Below are 6526 nucleotides of genomic sequence, written 5' to 3' on the forward strand. Positions count from 1 at the left end.
TATGTTATATATACAATGGGATAATTGGTGACGTGCCTTCTTTATATGCATATGTGTATGTGCGTGTATACATACATACATACATACGTATATACGCACGCATATATATATATATTTGTATATGTATATATATATATATATGTATGTATATAATTATATTTCCCTTTTGGTTGTTTTTTGTTGTTGTTTTATTTTAATAAATATTTTCTAAAGCATTAAAAATTTCTTCTATAGGTTTAATTTAATTTTTAAACTTTTATTATTTAAAAAACATTTAAAAAACAATTCTCAAGGCGGCAAAATTTATTTATTGTAGTTTTCTCTTTATTTTTAGAATAATTAATTTCCTTCGTTTTAGTGCAGTGTTGGTGAAATATTTTCAATAAATCTAAGATTGATCTGAAAAAAAATAAAAAGAAAAACAATCAAATAATTGTACATAGATTTAAAACAATGGGTAACAAGCAAATGCATAGCATCTTTTATGCTACCGAAAAAAAAATTTAATTGAATAATATAGTATTTTTATAATAAGGAATTCTGATCTCATCCCTTTTGAATATCCTTCGATGTCTTTGTGACTCACTAAGCGTCTTTTTTAGCATGGACGGCATGCACAAGTAATTTCAATCGATTTTTAAATGTGAATAGAATGCACAATTATTTATTGTTTATTTAATAATTTTTTTTTTTTTTCGATGATCTCTATACGAGGTACGTCAAACCTTAAGCCCTTACGGATTTAAAAAGCTATTTTGAATAACTTTTTATATGCTAAACCATATATGCTATATAAGGGTATGCAACGCCCAAAACTAGTCGAGATTGACTTGACCTTTTATTATATCGATCGATTCAGAATCACTTTTTCCTCCGTTCGCCTGTTTTGTTTTTTTGTATTTAACTTCAAGGCCGCAGCATTTTGAGATATTTTGATAAAATTTGGTACACCTACGTGTTTTGGTCTAAGGACAAAGACTATTGAAAATGTTTCGGCTCGAGTAATTTTTTCGACCCCTTCCAATATAAGGTCATATTTTATAAGGTAGCTATACGACGTACGGTAAGGTAATGCAGAGTATTTAACGGCTAGCCGTGATCCACTGCAGTGTTTCTGCTTGTTTTTCACTTCTTTGTATTTATAAAAGAAGCTACGACACTACTCTCCGATATGTACTGAAGTGTTATTGAAAGTCCACGAAAAGAAAATATAAATAAAAAGAGATATGCGTTAGAAAGTTTCTATTAATTCATAAGATATCCCCCCTCCCCCCACGCGGCAAGTGAAATAGTTTTTCCTTACGTTGAAACGAATTTATTTATTTATTGATTTCTGGTCGCAACATACATTCGGTCGAATTAAGTGTTAAGTACTAAGATTAACAGCGTTTAAACTACGCAGAGACGATTATCAATACACACAACGCACAACGAAATTCAAAACAAAGAGTTTTTTACAATAAATTTAAAATGCTAAACGAACAGCAAAGCTAAAGTAAAGAATGTACTAATATTTCTAGGCTTAAGGTATTATCAAGCAAACACAACTTTAACTAACCTATACATATATGTCGGTATGTACAATGTATGGTTTAACGCATTGAGATTCGAGCCCACGACCATCGACTTGGTAGCAGCAAGTCGTAGTCGAGTCGTACTACTTTTTTCAAATTTTTAATCGAAAGCAATAATTTTGACTAGATGAAGCTAATGTTTTTGCTATCACCGAATGTCATTGCTAATGCGAATTACTCTGCCGCGTGCAATGATATCGTTAAATGGCAAGTGAGGATCACTTTTCTGAATTCTCTACCATCTACCATCAGAGAGTACGTCATAACCTATCGCGCTATGACTAGTTTTTCTAACAAAACAATTTGCCGATGGTTTACTTTATAAGTGCGTCATTTCCTGAATGTCGCTCGAAAAGACATGGAAGAGTTTTCGCGGATGTTTTATTGAGAAATCAATTTCTACATTTTTGCAAACACTTATCACGCGATCATCACTTTATTTTTGTAATCAAAAAAAGTTATAATTATTTACCTCGGAGTCTACTTTGTCGGTGAAGGACACTTATTGGCTATGGCTGGTGGCTATTGGGACACAAAGTAATCATTCATTGCTCAATATTTTTGACATTTTGCTTAGCGAAATGCACTTAATTTTTGACTTGAATCGAGTCAATCACTTTACCCCTTATAATGCTTAAAGCGTGGATCCTATCGAGAGAATTGAGTAAAATCTGCTCAGAGATCTAAACGCGTGTTGTGATCTTAAATAGTTTTAAAAGGTGAGCTCTGTTGCATTTCTGAAACACCCTTCGTTTAACTAATTAGGACGAATCCAGCGGTAGCGAATTTATGCGCGCACTCTTCTCCATGCTAAGTGCATATTGAATTGTCTGCTCGTCGCAGTATTGCCTAGGAATGCTTCAATGTCACAACGTAGTGACACCGGCACCGGTACTGTTGCTTCTTGTTGAAAGGAAAAATCGAATAACTCGCCAATAATATGTTCACTAAATCAAGCGGAAAACTCTGAATGTATATAGATCAACCTAGGTTGAAGTACCTTGCCCTGGCCATGGTTGGTTCGGGAATTCGCTTTGAAAACACTGGAGGGCACTGAGCTGTGCGAAATTTCAATATAGTGAGACTACATGAAGTAACGATGGCAACGAAGGTGAAAAAGTTCGAAGGGAATATGCTGCGGAAAATGGGTAACTTTATGTTGAAAACGTGAAATTGTTTTTGTTAATATTTCAAACTATGATGATTTGGCAGTGCACACTGAGCAATGCTTTTAGAGTATTGCAACGATTTTAGGATAGCATAGGTTTAATTCACAACAATTCTTCCCGTCTTTTCCATTTACGGGCACTTCAATTCTCTTGACTCAATTGAATTTGCATTCCGCCAATATTCTGTTTATATGATCTTTGACAAGCAAGTCAGATCAGTACCCAGTTTTTTCGCTATGTTTCCCCCTTTTCCGCGGAACGTTCTGCTAATTGTTGTCCGTCTCATCGGCAAACACCCGCTGGACGTGCCAGGTAAGCTGTCATGAGTATGTGTTTGGTGTTGACATGCAAATTCCGATTGTTAAGTGTGGAAAAGGATTCTCGTAACAGTGCAATTAAACCGAAATAACAGAACCAAGGATTTATTATTCTTTCATAGCAATTTTTGTAATTCGAAGAGAAAAAGTTTTCAAATACATAAATTTATCTGAAATATATGTTCCCTGCCTTGTCATTCATGTCGGAAGAACACGCAGATAAGGCATTTAATTATTGAGTTTGTGGCCCTGCGATACTAGGACATTGGCCAAGCCTGATCTATCAAATTGAAAAATCATTCAATTCGCTCAAGTTATTAACAACATTTAATGCTTATGTTATGCTTCGATTAATTTTCATTCTCGTATTCTTAAAATAATAATTATTATTAATTTCATGCACTTGAGAACGCCATCTGATCTTCACTGCAATGGATAAGTGAACTCGGTTGCAATTTATTAGATGTCGTAAAAATGGGTTAAATGACTTTTGTTATACAACAACGAGAATGCATTCAAAGGGAGAATTAATATTCGAATTATATTTAATTTCAAAAATATCTACCAAAACGCTCTTCACTACTCTTCACTATTGACGGTGGACACGACACTCACAAAATTATCTAATTGGATGGCTATCTCCGAAAGCTATTAAGATTGCAAAATATTTGTTTATATTGTACGCTGGTTGGCAGATGAGAATCATTTTTACTGTGACATTGGAAGAATGAAGATGCTCTGGGTAAATAGTTGTAATATGTTTTGGATCAACATCATCAATAAATTGTGTTTTGCGTGCAGATTCAATTTTGTTTTCAAGAAGCAGAGAAGAGGTTTTGTTTTAGGTAATCACAACTTCATGTTTTTAAGCAGTTAAGTTAATCATTTGAAGAATTCCTCGGACTCTGTGAGGCTTCTCTTCACTTCACACCACTTAATTTCGTGCACTTCCTCATGTTAACTCGTGCATTGAAGTCTTTTCTGGATGCTCAAGGTATAACGTAGACACGTTTTGCTCATAAAGTCAAACTTACAGACCACATGTTCTTCTTCGTTCATGCTTTCTTAAGATTCTCTCGTCCAATCTATGTAAAATTAATTGGTAATAAGCCTATGGCCTTATAGTTACTTAATCAGTGAATGGATGGAAATGAAAGGAAAATGAATCGTGATGATTGTTGATAAAAGATAGTCAAACTAAGGGAAAACGAAGTGCAAAAAACTTTCACAGATCAGGCGGATGTCGTAGTCTCACAACTAATATGATCGATGATTGGCTCTGCAATATTATGGGCAGCTTCCTGCCACCAAGGTCATCGTTGTATGCCGTTGTAAGTAACAGCATACGCGAAAAAATATGTATGAAGTTGTTCTAGCACGCTTGGCAGAAACGCCCGGACACATCAGAAAAAGTTTTGGAAGCACCTAACTAGCGCATGCTACTCTATCCGTTGCATTCACTCCTTCTTGCTTTTCGCGATTGCCATCTATTTCGATGTATCGAGGTTTTATAGCTTGATTTTATATTTCCGATCATGCCAAAATAAGGGCGAGGTTTTTTTTCGATGTAAAATTCGTTTGTTGCCAGAAAAATGACAACAACTAATGGTCAGCAATAGTTGGTCAAAATTTTAAATGATAATTTTGGGACCAGTTTTTACAATTTTTGTATTCTTATCAAAGGCCACGATTTTCCAAATCATCATCAGCTATCATTTTCGGAGGTCTAACGACTACCTACTATATGATTTAATTTGAAATTTTCGTATGGGAGAGAGTTTTTCAAAAATCGATATAACTCTTTTTTTTTTGTTTTTGTTTTTGGACAAGAGACATAAATATTTTAGACTAAGAAAATTGAAAGGAAGGAACCCAATTATGTTAATGTGGAATACTGGTCGATAAGAACATTTAGTTTTATTTAAATGTAGATAATATATATGATTCATCATGAAATGTTTTATATTTTACGTATTAAAGAGAAAATAAATATAAAATAATGAATATGAAGAAAACAAAGGCACGCAAGAAATGCATTGAAGAAAAAAGAAAAATTCTAATGATTAATAATAAAAATGTTATGAGGAATGAATTATAAAAATATCACTAAATGAAGATCGTACGTTTGTTTTTGTCTGAAGGTCAAGGGAATTTTTTCTTTTTTTCATCTCACGTATGTCGTATTGTACAGAAGTGTTCACAATTTTTATTTTCAGTTTAGTTTTTCGTACAAGAATTTTAAATAATTTATTGCTTTTGAAAATTGTTGAGTATAAATAGATCGTTTTTTTTTTTTAGTTTCTATACCCTTCACAGGAGATTAATATATATAATATAACATGACGTTCTCTGAGCGGTGCTAATATAATGTTTAATAAAAATGTATTTTAGCGCAAGCCGAGCGACATTACATTTCAAGTTTATTCGTTTATTAAATTAAAAAAAAAAAAAAAACAAGTAAAAAACCTTATGGCGGAATACGGCCCACGATCAAGAACGAGTTCTAAGGTATCTAAGTCGCTTAAACTAGCTATTCATATAATGACTTTTCAAAATAAACTCTTATATTGGAAGTGGTCGAGAAGGTAGTCCGATCCGGACCATTTCTAATGTCCTTCGGTCTTACGCCAACACATCTTGGTGTATGGAATTTCAACAAAATATTGCCGAAATTGTAATCTGTACGCGGAACACAAAACGAGGCGGACAGACGGATAGACAATATGTTTTATTTTTTATGAATCATAAATATCTAAATAGATTGGTTAGAGGCACAATTACAATACGCCTGTAGTTAAGAAGAAATCAACTGAGTTTCGTAGCTCTTGGATTGTGCCACAAGAATGCCGTACTTCATGTAATACTATTTCTGATATCTTATAGTATGCGTTAAACCCGCTATGTTATTTGAAATGAGAGTTCTTGTGATATACAATGGTGCAGACTACTGACTGGCGAACACGGAATAAATTTTTATCAAATTTTCCACACGTTTTTGGGTAGACCGTTTCGAGCTGATGGATTAATCAATGCTGGATGTTTTCATAGAAAGGGTTAATGACTCTAATCGCACATCTAATTACAGTAAGAGCTCCTTATTCACGGTTTCACTATTCGCGGGTTGAAAAAATGCGATCTAATAATGAAGTTGAAACTTATTAAAAAAAAAAATAACAAAATTTAGACTTTAAAGCACTTCTAGTAGAAACTATGCGTCCACACATAAAAGTGACACATTTACCTCCCAACACGACGGCTTTGCTTCAACCTATGGACCAAGGAATAATCCAGGCGTTTCACCTCTATTACATTAGACGAACCTTCAAAATCATAATGGATAGTATGGAATGTAATTCTAATATGAATGTTATGGAATGCTGGAAGAAATTTGAAAAGAATCATTGGAAGAACTGAAGCCACGCACATTGAAGTCATGCTGGAAAAAACTGTGGCCTGCTCTGACTGC

Source organism: Glossina fuscipes, unplaced genomic scaffold, assembly GCF_014805625.2.
Source record: "Glossina fuscipes isolate IAEA_lab_2018 unplaced genomic scaffold, Yale_Gfus_2 148, whole genome shotgun sequence".
Classification (NCBI taxonomy): Eukaryota; Metazoa; Arthropoda; class Insecta; order Diptera; family Glossinidae; genus Glossina; species Glossina fuscipes.